Source organism: Chiloscyllium plagiosum, unplaced genomic scaffold (genome assembly GCF_037043375.1).
Source record: "Chiloscyllium plagiosum isolate Xiang-an unplaced genomic scaffold, Cpla_swu_hap1 HiC_scaffold_31, whole genome shotgun sequence".
NCBI classification, from domain to species: domain Eukaryota; kingdom Metazoa; phylum Chordata; class Chondrichthyes; order Orectolobiformes; family Hemiscylliidae; genus Chiloscyllium; species Chiloscyllium plagiosum.
This window is the reverse complement of record NW_028270169.1, coordinates 33,777,459-33,796,600: the sequence shown is the minus strand read 5'-3', so window position 1 is coordinate 33,796,600 and position 19,142 is coordinate 33,777,459.

The window sequence follows — 19,142 nt, the reverse complement described above, 5'->3', positions numbered from 1 at the left end:
TTTCGGGCAAAAGCTACCTCATCAACATGGCATTGTCAAGGGCAGGTCATGTCTGAGAAATTTAATTGAATTCTTTGATGAGGTGATACAGGCAGTGGATAAAGGGAGACTGTAGATGTATATTTTGAATTCCAAATGCATTTGATGTTGTGTCACATGGCAGATTAGTTAGCAAGTTAGAAATATTTGGGATTGATGGGCCTTTGACAGCACAGATTGGAAGTTGGGACCCTTGCTGATTTATGTACAATTTGGAAATGGGTATTGAAGACAAAATCTCGAAATGTGCAGATGATAGTAAGCGAGGGAAAGTGGTGAGTTGTAAGGATGATGTTGCGTGACTTCAGAGGGACATTGACAGCTTGGCCAAATGGGCAGACACCTGGCAGGTGAATTTTAATGCAGTGAAATGTGAGGTAATACATTTTGGTAGAAACATTTCAGACAGACAATATAGTCACAACTGTACAGTACAGTCACAATGAGGAGGAGCAGGAGGACCTTGAGACTCAAGTGCATGATTCTCTGAAGGTGGCCAGACAAGTTGAAACAGTTTTTAAGAAGGTTTATAGGATCATTGTGTTTATAAATAGAGGCAAAGTGTATAAAATCAAGAAAGTGATGCTACACCACTACAAGATTGGACTGCATCTGGAGTACAGGTTGATCTGCTCTAACACGTGTTTCGTCAATGTGTTTTGGTTAAAATGTGATTGACAAATTGTGGATGCTGTTTGGATAACACAGACTTTCTACTGAATGGTATAGTGATTTTCTATTCGCGATCTTCTACAGCAAGGTTTTGTACAGGTGTTTTCCATAGCATGATTTTCTATAGCATGAGGTTGTAGAGAAACACAACTGTTGCAGTATAGCAGAACGGCCTGAATTGTGTTCAGTTCTGGGTACCTTATTAAAGAAGAATGTTAAAGCACTGGAGAGAAATTTGTTAGAATTATACCAGAAATTAGGGATTTTAGATACAAGGAATGACTAGAGAAATTGGGCTTATCCTCCTTGCAGTAGGGAAGATCAAGAGGTGACCTTTTTCAGGAGTTCAAATTTGACAGGGTACAGGAAGGTATTCTGTTTCCACTAGTTGGTGTGTCAATAACAAGGGATCACAATTTAAAGATTGTCAGCAAGAGAGTTGGGAGTGAGAGGAGGAGAAATTTCTTTACTCAGAGAGTTGCTAGGATTTGGAATGCGCTGCCTGGGAGAGTGGTGGAGGCAGATTCCATAGGAAGTTTCAAAAGAGAGCTGAAGATATATATTTGAAAGAGATTAGAGGGCTGGAGAATGGACGAGCTGTGTAGCTCTCTCAGGAGCCACTATAGACATGATGGGTCAAATGGCCTCCTTCAGTACTGTAAAATTCTATGATTCTAATATACATTTCATGTATATTCAAGTTGCTTCAGGCTTCAATGCATCAGATGGGAGGGCCTTATAGACAGTGACTTTTTCTTATTTGAGCTATATATCCATTGAAGCATGTTCCACCTTGCTCATGTAACTTGCTAGTGAGACATGAAATATATAGGATTTTTCTACTTCAAAAGCTAATAAAATTTCTTGGGAGATTGGTATAATATACTAATGAAAACATGAAATTACACAATTGACTAATTTTGAATGAGATAAGAGCAGCCTTAGATTAGTACGATTGTTAATAAATTGCACACCAACTTTTTTCCAAGATGCTTGCATATAAAACAACCTGGGGTATAGCAATTGGCATGTGTTATGTCCATTTTTCATGCATATAATAGAAGCTACATATACAAAAAACAATGGCCTTAGCCCAATCCGCACTGGCGTTGGTTCCATTAATAAACAAGACAGAAGTTTTTTTTAATTGGTTTAGGAGCTAATTTGAAGTTATTGCCAAATATGAATGAGGCCCCAGGCCTAACTGTTCAAGTGGAGTAGTAATTCCATGTGCCTGGTTTGTCTTGGTAATTTGCTTCATGCAATTTCTATCATCGGGTCCCTCCCAGGAGTTATTTCATGGCTGGAATTTCTGTGGTGTTCTTCCTACCTCTTGTCATAATTTTGACCGTAGTTCAGCAGAAATTGGAGTGAGCAGCTATTTTCGCTGTTGTGCCTTGATTACCAATGGGATAAAAGATTATCAGTGATAAACAGGAATGTCGAGTTAAAATCACATCAGCCATGATCTTATTGAACTGTAGAGTGAATTCAAGGGTGGAGTGGCCTACTCTTGTTCCTTATTCATATCATTTTATTTCCTCATTCCTTCTGTTGACATTACAGCAAGAAATCAGGAACAGCCATTGGACATTCTAGGCAACTGCATTGGCTTGCAACTGAGCATGTGCCAAGACTTTTAATCATAAAGTTCTAAAACTCATTTGAACTAAAGGCATGACAATAACTTAACCACTTGGCAGTAAATTCATGAGTGAATCAAAAGTGAAATGGAGTAGGGGGTAAATGGGGAGCTAGGTTAAAATGACTCCTAATTATTTTGTATAAAATGTGAGCAAAATTGCTGTTTGTCTTTTTTGATCAGGTTCATTTCATCATAATTAGTTAATCTGGGAATTTGCTTCTTGAACAGTAAGCAATATAACTCAAATCAATTACATGTACTGTGAGTTTGACTCAAGCAAAGTAGAAATAAAGATCGATGCCAAAAATACTTTATTTAGTTTAAGCAAAGAGAAACTGCAAATAATTAACTGTTAACAATATTAAAAAGATTTCATTCTTTATAATATTCTGTGAGATGCATTAGTACAGATTTACATTTTCTACTTGTTGTGACACTGAGCTCATTATTTTTCAATTGCATCCGCTCGTACAGGCAAAATGTATGATCAACTGAACAACAGGGAAGTAATAAAAAGGAAGGTGGAAACTGTATTGATGAAGCTGACTTGCATTTATACAGCAGGTTTGTACATCTCTAAGAAATACCTTTTAGCATTTCAAAGAAATGAACACGAAAATTCATATAGGGCCTTCCATGACTACCAGCTGCTCCAATAGACTTTAAAGCCATGAATTACTTTTGAAATGTTGACATTGTTGTAATGTGGTTAGCATGGCAGCCAATGAGTGCAAAGCAAAGTCTCCAAAACAGCAAGGTGATAGTGACCCAATAATTTGTGGTTGTGAACTTGGTTGAGGTATAAACATTAGTTCAGACTCTTGGGAGAACTCCACTGCTCTTATTTAAAATAGAGCCATGGGAGCTTTTAACTACAAATAACAGGACAGACAGGTAGGTAAATCAGATAGCCTTAAATAATGTACCTCCAGAAAACAAAACATTTTACTGTGTGCGCATAAACGATACTAAAAACATCAATGTCTTGGAACTCGCTGGCCCCAACATTGACATATTAAAATATCAAACTTTCATGCTGATTTCTTAGAGCAGAACTTAAATCAACAACTTTTGGATTCTAAGGCAAGAGAGCAACCAATTGAGCAACAATTGACATTTCAAAAGCATAGCGTCAATTCAGAGTGCGGTGCTGGTTGTTGTTAAGAAGGTGAGGGTCACCGCACTTTATTGTACAGAGACAGAATAATAAAGAGGAATGGGATTATGATAATTGTTGAGAGTTGCAGTAGAAAGGTACACTGTCCCAATATTTATTTGGAGCCAGGAAGACAGCAGGATGGGGGGAGGTGGTCATTGAATGAAAGGAGAATACAGATCTGGGGTTTCTCAGAGAAGATCCCGTAGGAAGGTTTTTCAAAATGTTTATGGCTTCACAGATTTATTTTTGGCATGGTGAAAGCATCACTCACTGAATGGATAGCAGATAAGTTGGCTCATCCGGGAATAGGACAGACCGAGGTTATAGTTCATGGAAGAAGATGCATGTGAATTAGAGGGATAGAGATCTCAGAGACTGTAAACAGGTTAGTTTGAGATACCAGGAGGAAACAAGCATGGATCTTACTGGTCCACAGGGTGCGCTAAAAATACATCTGGAACATAGGCAATTGAGAGATGACCTTATAGAAGTTTGTAAAATCATGTGGGGTATAGAAAGAGTTAGTGGTAGGTGTCTTTCCGCTGGGATGGGGGATTTCAAGACTTGGGATCACATTTTTAAGGTGAAAGAAGAGAGATTTTAAAAAAAAGGAAGGGTAATTTTTTTACACAGAGGATGGTTTGTGTGTGGAATGAACTTCCTGAGGAAGTGGTGGATGTGGGTACAATTACAACATTAAAACACATTTGGATCAGTACATGAATTGGAAAGGTTTGAAGGGATATAGGCCTGGAGCAGGCAGGTGGTACTAGTTCAGTTTGGGATTATTTTTGGCATGGATTGGTTGGACTGAAGGGGCTGTTTCCATGCTGTATGACTCTATGATTATATGAACTCGGCCCTTATTACCTCCTTTGACACATTGGCATTCCCAAGCCCCAAGGGACCCAGCCTCTTCTTGTATAGAAGTCATAGAATCCCTACAGTGTGGAAACAGGCCATTTGGTCAAACAAATTCACACTGACCCTCCAAAGAGTAATCCAAACAGACCTATTCCCCTACCTAATGCACCTAACCTGCATATCCGTGAACACTATGGACAATTTAGCATGGCCAATTCACCTAATCCGCACATCTTTGGACTGCAGGAGGAAACCCACACAGACAAGGGGAGAACATGCAAACTCCACACAGACAGTTGTCCGAAGCTAGAATCGAACCCAGTTCCCTGGCGCTGTGAGGCGGCAGTGTTAACCACCGAGCCACTGTGTCGCTCTTAATGAGAACAAGTTGCTTACATTGTCATCACTCCTCATCCCTAACCCTGACTTGTTTCACCCAAAGGCAGGTGAGAATTGAGTTTGAGAAAGTTTATTTATTTTTGCCCCCTAACTGCCCTCGTCCTTTAAGTCAAATTTCATCTCAGTCTGTCTACTTAGAGCCGCATTTGAAGTCTGTGTTATGCCTGCCTGTACCAGAAAATTCCTAGTCATAGATCTGTCAGATATAATTTGTGACACTGCTGTGATTTACAGAGTAGATTCATTTTTATTGATTCAATCATTTAAGCATTTTATGATTTTAGGAAATATCGATCGGAGAGAAATGGTATCTTCAGTTACATTGTTGTATAGAGAGCACTTTAACAAAATCGTGTTCCAGTTCACTTTGAAGTTTAATCCAGCAGAAGTAACTGTTTGTTTTGAAGATGGATTGTTAAACCTGTAGTTACAGTAATTAATGATTAATTTGCTGGTGGAGAAGTCAGCAAACCCTGGAAAAGAGAAGCAGGAACCACAGCCGACAGCATGTATAAGCAAGGGGGTTTGATAACAGGAATGGCTAACTCTACTTAAAGACAGCCGACACCTCTTAAAGGAAAAGTGCATGGTAACTATGAGAAATGGTCAAAGACATTGCAAAATTTGATACATTGAGAAATGGCTGAAAATAGGATAAAGTATGCACTGTGCTGGAGGTTTGTTTTTGGAATGAAGGGGAAACATCCTGTATCTGCAAACACAGGACAATCTCAAGCCTCTCAGGAGGCATGAGAGATCAAGGACCAGAGAGATCAATGTTAGGAATGTTGCCACAAGAACATGGATGCACTACATTAATTGGGAGAGCGTGCCTGGTGACTGTCTCAAGAAAGGGGATGAGGGAATTGGCAGGAAAGGCAGAGTTGGCAGTTGGTGCACACTCTTTCTGATGCCAGATCCCTCAATCAGGCACTGAATGCCTTTGAATGAGAAACACCTACTGAAAACGGGCGATCAACCCTGATGGGCCTCTCTTTTCAGGCTTCCCACTTGGCATGGCACTGCACACTACTGGGTAAATAGAACTGTAGATGAGATTGTTAGTGTAGCTGTATTTATTCAATTTAACCACTCATATCAGATCATTTAACATCTTCCCATCACTCAGTTGTACATGGATCATGAAAATCGACGTTTCCTCATGAAGGGCTTTTGCCTGAAACGTCGATTTTCCTGCTCCTCGGATGCTGCCTGACCTGCTGTGCTTTTCCAGCACCACTCTAATTTAGAATCTGGTTTCCAGCATCTGCAGTCCTCAATTTTGCCCTGTATATGGATCATGACTATGCTTGATTTGGTGAATGTAACACCAATACCAGCCATTGCCTCCTTGAGAGAGCTACTGAACAGTGAGCATGCAGGCCTTGGTGGGTGGGACCTCTTCTCAGGAGAACATTAACCAGGCAGATGCCTATATTGCATTAGTTCAGCAGGCTTCTGCAAAGAGACATTGGGCGGTCACTGTATTTCAAGCTCGGGGGAGCTGAGGGAAGCTTTCCCCCTGCAGCTGCACTTTAAAGGTTTAGTACATCAGTCTTTGTGTGTTTCCCACATGTGCAAGATCACACTGTGCTCAGGGTCGCAGTGTGCTCAGGGTCACTGTGTGCTCAGGGTCACAGTGTGCGCAGGATCACTGTGTGTTCAGGGTCGCAGTGTGCTCAGGGTCACTGAGTGCTCAGGGTCGCAGTGTGCTCAGGGTCGCTGAGTGCTCAGGATCACTGTGAGCTCAGGGTTGCAGTGTACTCAGGGTCACTGGGTGCTCAGGGTCACAGTGTGCTCAGGGTCGCAGTGTGCTCAGGGTCTCTGTGTGCTCAGGGTCACTGTGAGCTCAGGGTCACAGTGTGCTCAGGGTCGCAGTGTGCTCAGGGTCGCAGTGTGCTCAGGGTCGCAGTGTGCTCAGGGACACTGTGTGCTCAGGGACACTGTGTGCTCAGGGTCGCAGTGTGCTCAGGGACACTGAGTGCTCAGGGTCACTGTGAGCTCAGGGTTGCAGTGTACTCAGGGTCACTGTGTGCTCAGGGTCACAGTGTGCTCAGGGCCGCAGTGTGCTCAGGGTCTCTGTGTGCTCAGGGTCACTGTGAGCTCAGAGTCACAGTGTGCTCAGGGTCGCAGTGTGCTCAGGGACACTGTGTGCTCAGGGACACTGTGTGCTCAGGGTCGCAGTGTGCTCAGGGACACTGAGTGCTCAGGGTCACAGTGTGCTCAGGGTCACAGTGTGCTCAGGGTCGCAGTGTACTCAGGGTCACAGTGTGCTCAGGGTCACTGTGTGCTCAGGTTCGCAGTGTGCTCAGGGTCACTGGGTGCTCAGGGTCACTGGGTGCTCAGGGTCCCAGTGTACTCAGGGTCGCAGTGTGCTCAGGGTCGCAGTGTGCTCAGGGTCATAGCGTGCTCAGGGTCACTGTGTGCTCAGGGTTAATGTGTGCTCAGGGTCGCAGTGTGCTCAGGGTCACAGTGTGCTCAGGGTGGCAGTGTGCTCAGGGTCACTGTGTGCTCAGGGTCACTCTGTGGTCAGAGTCGCAGCGTGTTCAGGGTCACTCTGTGCTCAGGGTCGCAGTGTGCTCAGGGTCGCAGTGTACTCAGGGTCACTGTGTGCTCAGGATCACATTAGCTCAGGGTCACTGTGTGCTCAGGGTCGCACTGTGCTCAGGGTCACTGAGTTCTCAGGTCACATTAGCTCAGGGTCACAGTGTGCTCAGGGTCGCAGTGTGCTCAGGGTCGCAGTGTGCTCAGGGTCACTGAGAGCTCAGGGTCACAGTGTGCTCAGGGTCACAGTGTACTCAGGGTGGCAGTGTGCTCAGGGTCACTGTGTGCTCAGGGTCACTCTGTGGTCAGAGTCGCAGCATGTTCAGGGTCACTCTGTGCTCAGGGTTGCAGTGTACTCAGGGTCACTGTGTGCTCAGGATCACATTAGCTCAGGGTCACAGTGTGCTCAGGGTCGCAGTGTGCTTAGGGTCGCAGTGTGCTCAGGGTCGCAGTGTGCTCAGGGTCACTGTGTACTTAGGGTCGCAGTGTGCTCAGGGTCGCAGTGTGCTCAGGGTCACAGTGTGCTCAGGGTCATTCCGTGCTCAGCGTCACTGTGTGCTCAGGGTTACTGTGTGCTCAGGGTCACTGTGAGCTCAGGGTCACAGTGTGCTCAGGGTCGCAGTGTGCTCAGGGTCTCTGTGTGCTCAGGGTCTCTGTGTGCTCAGGGTCACAGTGTGCTCAGGGTCGCAGTGTGCTCAGGGTCACTGTGTGCTCAGGGTCGCAGCGTGCTCAGGGTCACTGTGTGCTCAGGGTCGCAGTCTGCTCAGGGTCGCAGTGTACTCAGGGTCACTGTGTGGTCAGGATCACATTAGCTCAGGGTCACTGTGTGCTCAGGGTCGCAGTGTGCTCAGGGTCGCAGTGTGCTCTGAGTCGCAGTGTGCTCAGGGTCACACTGTGCTCAGGGTCGCAGTGTGCTCAGGGTCACAGTGTGCTCAGGGTCACTGTGTGCTCAGGGTCGTAGTGTGCTCAGGGTCACACTGTGCTCAGGGTCGCAGTCTGCTCAGGGTCACTGTGTGCTCAGGGTCACAGTGTGCTCAGAGTCGCAGCGTGCTCAGGGTCACTGCGTGCTCAGGATCGCAGTGTGCTCAGGGTCACTGTGTGCTCAGGGTCGCAGTGTACTCAGGGTCGCAGTGTGCTCAGGGTCGCAGTGTGCTTAGAGTCACTGTGTGCTCAGGGTCACTGTGTGCTCAGGGTCGCAGTGTGCTCAGGGTCGCAGTGTGCTCAGGGTCACTGTGTGCTCAGGGTCACTGTGTGCTCAGGGTCGCAGTGTGCTCAGGGTCACTGTGTGCTTAGGGTCGCAGTGTGCTCAGGGTCACAGTGTGCTTAGGGTCGCAGTGTGCTCAGGGTCACAGTGTGCTGAGGGTCACTGTGTACTTAGGGTCGCAGTGTGCTCAGGGTCGCAGTGTGCTCAGGGTCACAGTGTGCTCAGGGTCATTCCGTGCTCAGCGTCACTGTGTGCTCAGGGTTACTGTGTGCTCAGGGTCACTGTGAGCTCAGGGTCACAGTGTGCTCAGGGTCGCAGTGTGCTCAGGGTCTCTGTGTGCTCAGGGTCTCTGTGTGCTCAGGGTCTCTGTGTGCTCAGGGTCACTGTGAGCTCAGGGTCGCAGTGCGCTCAGGGTCGCAGTGTGCTCAGGGTCTCTGTGTGCTCAGGGTCTCTGTGTGCTCACGGTCTCTGCGTGCTCAGAGTGACTGCGTGCTCAGGGCCAGGATCACTGTTTGCTCATGGTCAGCGTCACTGCGTGCTCAGGGTCTCTGTGTGCTCAGGGTCAGGGTCACTGCGTGCTCAGAGTCACTGTGTGCTCAGGGTTAATGTCTGCTCAGGGTCACTGTGTGCTCAGGGTTAATGCGTGCTCCGGGTCAGGAACACTCTGTGCTCAGGGACACTATGTGCTTAGTGTCAGGAGAACTCCATGGTCAGGGTTAGGGTGACTGCGTGCTCAGTTTCAGGGTCATTGCGTGCTCAGGGTCAGGGTCACTGTGTGCTCAGGGTCAGGGACACTGTGTGCTCAGGGTCAAGGACACTGTGTGCCCAGGGTCAGGGTCACTATGTGCTCAGGGTCAGGGACACTGTGTGCCCAGGGTCAGGGTCACTATGTGCTCATGGTCAGGATCACTGTGTGCTCAGGGTCACTGTGTGCTCAGGGTCAGGATCACTGCGTGCTCAGGGTCTCTGCGTGCTCAGGGTCACTGCATGTCAGGGTCAGGGTCACTGCGTGCTCAGGGTCACTGTGTGCTCAGGGTTAATGCGTGCTCCGGGTCAGGAACACTCCGTGCTCAGGGACACTATGTGCTTAGTGTCAGGAGAACTCCATGGTCAGGGTTAGGGTGACTGCGTGCTCAGTTTCAGGGTCATTGCGTGCTCAGGGTCAGGGTCACTGTGTGCTCAGGGTCAAGGACACTGTGTGCTCAGGGTCAAGGACACTGTGTGCCCAGGGTCAGGGTCACTATGTGCTCAGGGTCAGGGACACTGTGTGCCCAGGGTCAGGGTCACTATGTGCTCATGGTCAGGATCACTGTGTGCTCAGGGTCACTGTGTGCTCAGGGTCAGGATCACTGCGTGCTCAGGGTCACTGTGTGCTCAGGGTCAGGGACACTATGTGCTCAGGGTCAGGGACAGTGCGTGCTCAGGGTCATAGTGTGCTCAGGGTCATGATCACTGCTTGCTCAGGGTCAGGGACACTGTGTGCTCACTCTGGATCACTGCTTGCTCAGGGTCACTGTGTGCTCAGGGTCAGGGACACTGTGTGCTCTGGTTCAGGGACACTGTGTGCTCAGGGTCACTATGTGCTCAGGGTCAGGGACACTGTGTGCTCTGGTTCAGGGACACTCCGTGCTCAGGGTCACTGTGTGCTCAGTGTCAGGGACACTCCATGGTCAGGGACACTATGTGCTTAGCGTCGAGGGCACTCCATGCTCAGGGACACAATGCTCAGGACCACTGACTGAACCAAGTGGCATTTCCAAGCTTTCCATTTTCTGACATAGCATTCCCTCACTCAGAGCCAGAGGTACCAGGCTGAGATTACACTTGTCTTGCCTTTCTGTTTGGCACAGACACAAAACCAGAAAGTTAGTCATGGCTCTTAGCAGTCCTCACTCAATTCAAGGCAAAAGCACTTCCTAGTTCCCCAAGTCAAGGCCCAGAAGCCTGCTCACAATTAACCAGCCATTTGATGTGGTCAGAGTCAGGTCCCTCTCCTCAGAGAGGGTGAGGAGCTGAATGTTGGATAGTCCACAATCTGTGTTGACTCTTACTCCCTATTGCAGGATGTTTTCCTCCTGGAAATGATCAAGGGGCAGGTATAATGGGTGAAGAAAGTGTATGGCATAGCAGTTGTAGTTGGTGCAGGAAGGGAGGTGTCCTGAACGAGTGCGTATACAGGCTGCAGAATACATGCAGGGTTAGTCATGTGGGGATGAAAATGAGTGCGGGAGATTTTACAGGCAAAAAGGAGATCAGTAGAGCAAGAACCTTAGTTGGAGGTGAGTATAGCAACAGAGTTAGACTGAGTGTGAGGCATCAAAAAGAGGGTGGTGTCATTTATGCTTGTGAAGTGGAGAAGAACATTGGCCTTCTTCTCAAGCTCCTGGGCATTCCCCTGGACAGCAGAGGCTGCATTGACCTGTGTGGCAACCTCTGATAAGGTTGACATGGTCTAGCGTTGTGGCATCTCATGGGGGGAGCAGGAGGTTCCAGATCTGCAACAGCCCATCCAGCGGGACCTCCAGATCCCAACCTGGAAAGCTGGGAGCCAATTTCTCTGTTGGCACATCCAAGGCAAATGCCAAAACCATTTGGTCAGCTCCAGACTGCCAATACCTGTCTGGATACACAATGTTTTTTTTAAGCATGGCATAGATGCAAAAGATGCCAGTCTTTGAGTGGGTATATGGTGGGTTGTTCCAGGAGCATGGTAAGACGGTAGAAAAACAGATGTGATACCTGCCATAGGGGCAGAGGGGATTCACTGGTCTCTGACAGAAAAAATCTTCTCACCACCATTTTAAATGGGACAACCTTTATTTTTAAACTATGTCCCATAGTCCTCGTCTGTCCCACAAGAGGAAACATCCTTTCAGCTTCCATCTTTTCAAATCCCCTCAGGTTATTAATTTCAATACATTCAATTAATATTTCTTTCTGAATTCCAATGGATGTAGGTTCAGTCTATCCAATCTTCATTCATAAGATTATCCCCTCCTTCCTACCACCATTTTGCCACCACAGGTATCATATAATACTTATCAGTTGCCTGACATCTTAGTAAGCACTTCCTCAATCATCTCAGGCACTTTGAACAATTTGTCCATTTGAACTTGCAGGTCCCTCTGTTTCTGCATTGTTATTAAAATTGCACCTTTTATGTCATATTGCCTCTCTTCTTCCTGCCAAACTGAATTGCTTTACATGTCCCTGTCTTAAATTATCATTTAAGATAATTTCTATTGCAATGTGCACTGCAATGTGTATGCCATTCAATTAGTCTGTCCATGTCTGAACAAAGTCTATCATTATCCTCCTCACATTTCATAGCCCTTTCAAGTTTTGTGCAAGCTAAAAATTTTGAACATATGCCCTGAACCTCAAAGTCTCGGTCACCAATATGCATTCATAAAAGCAGTGGTCTTTGTACACACCCTCTCTTACTTTCTCTTCTCTCCTAACCCCAAGGAGAAAGTGAGGACTGCAGATGCTGGAGATCAGAGCTGAAAATGTGTTGCTAGAAAAGCGCAGCAGGTCTAGGAAGGGGAGGGAGGAGTCTGAGATGGTCCAGGTAAATTTGAGGTCGGGATGGAAGGTGTTAGTAAAGTGGATGAACTGTTCAACCTCCTCATGGGATCATGAGGCAGCGCCGATACAGTCATCGATGAAGCGGATGAAAAGGTGGGGAGTGATGCCAGTGTAGCTGCGGAAGATGGACTGTTCCACATATCATACGAAGAGGCAGGCATAGCTGGGGCCCATGAGGAGTAGCCATGGGCACTCTTCGTAAAATATGTGGAACAGTCCATCTTCCGCAGCTACACTGGCACCACTCCCCACCTTTTCCTCCGCTACATCGATGACTGTATCAGCGCTACCTCGTGCTCTCACGAGGAGGTTGAACAGTTCATCCACTTTACCAACACCTTCCACCCTGACCTCAAATTCACCTGGACCGTCTCAGACTCCTCCCTCCCCTTCCTAGACCTTTCCATTTCTATCTCAGCGACCGAATCAACACGGACATTTACTATAAACCGACCGACTCCCACAGCTACCTAGACTACACCTCCTCCCACCCTGCCCCCTGTAAAAACGCCATCCCATTTTCCCAATTCCTTCGTCTCCGCTGCATCTGCTCCCAGGGGGACCAGTTCCGATACCGAACAACCCAGATGGTCTCCTTCTTCAAAGACCGCAATGTCCCCCCAGACGTGGTTGACAATGCTCTCCACCACATCTCCTCCACTTCCCGCTCCTCCGCCCTTGAGCCCCACCCCTCCAACCGCCACCAGGACAGAACCCCACTGGTCCTCACCTACCACCTCACCAACCTCCATATACATCGTATCATCTGTCGTCATTTCCGCCACCTCCAAACGGACCCCACCACCAGGGATATATTTCCCTCCCCTCCCCTTCCGAAAAGACCACTCCCTCCGTGACTCCCTCGTCAGGTTCACACCCCCCACCAACCCAACCTCCACTCCCAGCACCTTCCCCTGCAACCGCAAGAAATGCAAAACTTTCGCCCACACCTCCCACCTTACTTCCCTCCAAGGCCCCAAGAGATTCTTCCATATCCACCACAAATTCACCTGCACCTCCACACACATCATTTACTGCATCCGCTGCACCCAATGTGGCCTCCTCTATATTGGGGAGACAGGCCGCCTACTTGCGGAATGTTTCAGAGAACACTTCTGGGACACCCGGACCAACCAACCCAACCAGCCCGTTGCTCAACACTTCAACTCCCCCTCCCACTCTACCAAGGACATGCAGGACCTTGGACTCCTCCATTGCCAGACTATAGCAACACGACAGCTGGAGGAAGAGCACCTCATCTTCCGCCTAGGACCCCTCCAACCACAAGGGATGAACTCAGATTTCTCCAGTTTCCTCATTTCCCCTCCCCCCACCCTGTCTCAGTCCCAACCCTCGAACTCAGCACCACCTTTCTAACCTGCAATCTTCTTCCTGACCTCTCCGCCCCCACCCCCACCCCCACTCTGGCCTATCACCCTCACCTTATCACCCTCACCTTCCACCTATCGCAATTCCAACGCCCCTCCCCCAAGTCCCTCCTCCCTACCTTTTATCTTAGCCTGATTGGCACACTTTCCTCATTCCTGAAGAAGGGCTCATGCCCGAAATGTCGATTCTCCTGCTCCTTGGATGCTGCCTGACCTGCTGCACTTCTCCAGCAACACATTTTCAGCTCTCCTAACCCCAAACCAACCTCTGTTCCTTTTCTTGCTCAGATTCTCAAGAACTGGCCAATCAGTGAAGGGTGAGGAAGTAAAAAGCAATGACATCACTTTTACAATTACAGCCAGCATCTCAAATACTGCAGGTACCTTAGCGGCCACAGCTGAAGGGAGATCTGTGTGCAAGAGATACTGGACAGAATGAGCAAGCGCCTTGGCAGAGGGAAAGGATACTTCAAGTGCCAGCTCGTCAGAGCACAAGGTCCTCCATTACTTCTACTGCAAAGGACTCAGTTGAGAACTTGGTTAGACCAGGCCACTGCTGGGTGCACATACAAATCTTGGTGCACTGGAAAGTCTGCCAAAACGTCCTGCAGCCAATGTCAAGGAGTATTGAGAAGGAGCACCGAGTTTGCACAAAGCTTTGTGTAGAGGTTGGAGCCCAGTTATGGAGAATGTCCTGTTGCCCCCATGCAAAGATGATAGCTTTCCTGTTCTCACCTCCACTAGTGCCCTTGCTGTTTCCTGTCAGCCAGCCAGCCAGCACACCTAGGCTCCTGCAGCCCAGGCCAAGATTGTGAAGTCAAAGCTCCTTGAGGCTGTACTTCATGGCCATTGTCTGATTCTTCACTGGACAGTTCACAGCCTTCTACTGCCTTGCTGCAGCTACAAAGGAAACACGCCAAAGGAGCACTGAGAGAGGGAGAAGTCAAAGGAGGCAGGCTCTGAAGCAGTACACAATGGCAATTTGTTTAATTATGAATAATTACATTATGATTGCATTCATAAATTCAGATTTTGATTTAAATTTACATTCTATTGTTGGACTATCAGAAAGAGTATATTGTTTTGATCAGTAATAGATGAAAGGTATGAAACACATGACTGTGGATAAATGGGGAGGTGTGGTTGACTTACTGGCATCACTCATTAATTATATTTTCACAAAAAATCTGGGCAAGCAAATGTCTGTCTCCATCTCTTCCTCTTTTTTTCTCTTCCTGAAAGTAAGCGCTGTTGCCTCATTATTGCCAGTTTGTGCAGCATGTAGCATACTACCTTGGATCCATAGCTGGTTACTACAGGGCTCACTCAGAGTGGTTCAGGTTGTGGAAAAACAAACTCTCTGCATATATATGCTGTGCACATGTTTAGTTTAGTGTAGCCGTGAACTGTGTTACTAATAAAGAACCATTAGTGTCCAATGGCCAGCCTTTGACTTTCTGTGGTGGGTTGCATACAACTGTCATAGAAAACTGTCACAGGGTGCCTTTGGTGTCACATAAGCTGAACAATAAAGGAATAGAACCCCATTTCAGTTCATGAAACTGGCCATGCAGACGTTAACCACATGTAAGATAATGAGTGGCATTGTGATGTGAAAAAGTGGTGACAACATGGCACAGGTCTCCAGTTGCTGGCTGAACACAATGATGTATTAGCTGGGCAAGTAGAGGAAGTGATGTGTGTGCATCATCCCACCACGCACTGGATTCAGAGAGTGCTGCTGATCAGCTGGCCAAGAGTGCCAAAACAGCACTGAGAGTCGAAGAGATTATTTAAACTGAAGGCTTGTGTTGATGGAAGTGGACCTGGGTTGACAAGGTCTGAACTGTGGGGTAAAACCTCTACCTAGCACTTTGGTGAGATATTCTTGTGAAAATTTTATTTTTGACATAAATGTGCTTGTCGAAGATATGTTACAGCTTGGAGACAGGATAGACCCAAAGTTGAGTGATGCTTCACTTACTGATCTGCTATAGGCGGTGCAAGAGCCCTTATTCCATTCCCATCAGCTGGTTGGGAAAGATCTTCTTGCATGACTAAGGAAGACTGGACACAGATTGCAGTGGAAGTGAGTAGCCTAGATATACAACAATGGGACTGGCTCCAAGGATAGACAATTTACTCCAAACTGCAATTATGTCCCTGAGGGAATGCTTTGCAAACTATGGTTGAATGGTAAGCAGGGTGCAGAAGAGTCACTCAATTTATAATGGATTGATCAGCCCTTTATGTTTACCCTATGCCAACCTTGCCACCTGCTTATTGGATACGTATGGGTTTTAGATGAGCCCCATTGCCTCCTGCATCTCCTCCACCTCCAAAGAGTGTAGGCATGGCATTGGGGGCACAGTCAGACACATGGATTCTTCACTGACTGTGGCTGCAGCAGTTGGCATGATCAGAGACAGGACTAGCAATGTCACAGTAGCACCACAACATAATCTCGTCCAGGTGTTACAGGCTTCTCATGTTGGAAACTAAAGATAGGCAAACAAGTTATGTTCCTGTATTAACTGCTGTTTGAAGAAAAGCCCACTGACAAGCTCATTCCTTGTCCATAAATTAGGTACAGTTTGAGGTATAATGGGATATGCAAATTCCGATAATGTAACTGATGATACTACTAAGATTTCGGATGAGCAGTTCAGAATAGAAAAATGGGAAGGAATTTGTTAAGACAGGACATGAGAAAGATGTACAAAGTAACCTGCAGTGCACAAATGTAAGCATTGTTACAGCGCTGAAGGGAGTGAAGAGACACTTACAGTAAGATAAAGGTAAAGTAGTGATGCTGGAGATTAAGTAGAGTAGATGATTAGTAAAGGAAGCAGCTTCTAAGTGTGGAAATCCTACCATCACAAATACTAAGGAGAAGTATCTAAGAATGCTGGCAGTGGGGTTCACATGAAGTCTTTGTTGGTCAGATGTTGCCTCTTTCTTTCTTAGCACATCCACCTTGCTTTATTTCACTTGTGATTTGTGACCCATCGCATTGTGCATTTCTCAAATGCAGTGCATACAATTGCTTGGATATTAGTATTTGAGTTGCCAATTCAACACACAGAATGCATGACACAGTTTGCTAGAAGATATCTTGTCCATCAGATAATTTATTCTGAATTCCTAGTCTTTAGAATAGAAAAATGAAAGGGAATTGATATACAAATCATGTCCTGACATTCATTTTAATAGCGTTCATCACCATCAGGGATTCTCTGCTTCAGACCCTGCATAACCTCTAGGCTGCAGATGGACACTCCTTAATTAGCCTGCCAGGAATGAGTTTAGTTTTATTCATGGCAAGGTGTGGCCATCACTGGCTGAGCCAGCATTTAATGCCTGTCCCCCCTAGTTGTCCTTGACAAGGTTGTTGTGAAGAGTCTTATTGAACCACTGCAGTCCAACTCCTGTGGATTGACTGACAATGCCCTTCGGGAGGAAGTTCCAGAATTTTGACCCAACGACAGTAAAGGAACGGTTATATATTTCAAAGTCAGGATGGTGAGTAGCATGGAGGGGAACTTACAGGTGGTGGTGGGCCCATATATCTGCTGCTCTTGTTCTTGAGATGGAAGATGTTGAAGGTTTGGAAGGTGCTGCCGACGATCTCTAGTGAATTTCTGCAGTGCATCTTGTAGATAGTACATACTACTGCTGTATAGCTGTGGTGCTAAGTCAAGCTTCTTAAAGCACCTATCCAGGCAAATGGGGAGTATTCCATCACACTCCTGACTTGTGCCTTGTAGGTAATGGACAGGCTTTGGAGGATCAGGCGGTGAGTTATTGCCGCAGTATTCCTAGCCTCCGACCTACTCTTGGAGACTCTGTGTTTATGTGGTGACTTCAGTTGAGTTTCTGGTCAAGGGTAATCTCTAGGATGTTGATAGGGTTGCATTCACTGTTGAATGTCAAGAGGTGGTGGTTATATTGTGTCTTATTGGAGGTGGTCACTGCCTGGCATTTATGTGGAGCTAATGTTATTTGCCACTTGTCAGTCCAAACCTGGATGTTGTCCAGATCTTGTTGTATTTGAACATGCATTGCTTCAGTATTTGAGGATAAATGGTGCTGAACATTGTGCAATCATCAGTGAACATCCCCACTTCTGACCTCATGATAGATGGAAGGTCATTGATGCAACAGCTGAAGATGGTTGGGTCCAGAGCATGGTGCCGCCACCTCTGCTGGTTCTGTGCTGCTAGTGGGACAGGATATATCAGGGGATGGTGATGGTGGTGTCTGGGACATTGCCTGGCGGGTATGATTTCATGCGTATGACTATGCCAGGCTGTTGCTTGACTATTCTATGAGACAGCTCTCTCAATTTTGGCGAAAGTGAGGACTGATGCTGGAGATTAGAGTCGAGAGTGTGTTGCTGGAAAAGCACAGCAGGTCAGGCAGCATCTGAGGAGCAGGAAAATCGACGTTTCGGGCAAGAGCCCTTCATGAGTCTCAATTATGGCACTAGTGCCCAGATTGTTAATAAAGATGACTTTGCGGGGTCGCCATGGCTGTTTGCTGGCCAGGTGGTCCATTTGGTTTCATTTCTTTGTTGATGCTTCATAGTGACCGACACACCTGAGTGGCTTGCTAGGCCATTTCAGAGGGTAGTTGAGAGTCAACCATGTTGCCGTAGGTCTGGAGTCACATGTAGGTCAAACCAGGTGAGTTGGGCATATTTCCTTCCTGAAAGGACATTAGCGAGCTTGCAATACTAGGGGATGTAGCAATGGTAGCTGGCATTTCGAATAAGCCTGTTGGAAGTGGCAAAACCAACATAAGTGTTCCTTCAGAAAGACAGTTTATCACTGGCCTCCTGCACAGCAGGACACATTAGAAGTTTGTTTACAAAAAGTATCTCTCAAGTCTTAAGATTCCAGGTCTGGCTTGAACCCTAAAATGGGCTTATAATTAGCAATGTGTTGCTGGAAAAGCACAGCAGGTCAGGCAGCATCCAAGGAGCAGGAGAATCGACGTTTCGGGCATGAGCCCTTCTTCGGGCTCATGCCCGAAACGTCGATTCTCCTGCTCCTTGGATGCTGCCTGACCTCCTGTGCTTTTCCAACAACACATTTTCAGCTCTGATCTCCAGCATCTGCAGTCCTCACTTTCTCCCCTTATAATTAGCAATATCTGTTTACTTCAGTTAAGAGATATTTACTAGTTTGCTGGTGTAATTATGAGATGGCCATTTCTCTTGGATGGAGACCCATCAAACTGGCCTTTCAAAATTCTCAGAACCGATCTTGTGGTGATGCCTAGAAAATAACTGTGAACTGGTGTGGTATTAACATGTGATCCCATGGTTTACAAGATGCTTGAGCAGGACTACAATATTGTTCTGCCTGCACTGTAATGAATAAAGCTAAATATACTGACCAACATCATCCTTTCATACAAGGTAAATACCCTTTAGGCGTTTGCTACGTTCTCAGAACCTAACTTAGAAAACCTCATAGAATCACAGTGTGAGACAAAGTAAGTTTCAACACAACACCATGTACTTATAGTTCTATTGTTTAGATGTTGGTTGAATAATTCCAACTTGTATTATGTATATCCTATGCGAAATATTGTTCCATTACTCTCTGACTGACAGAAAATTAATAAAGTGGTATC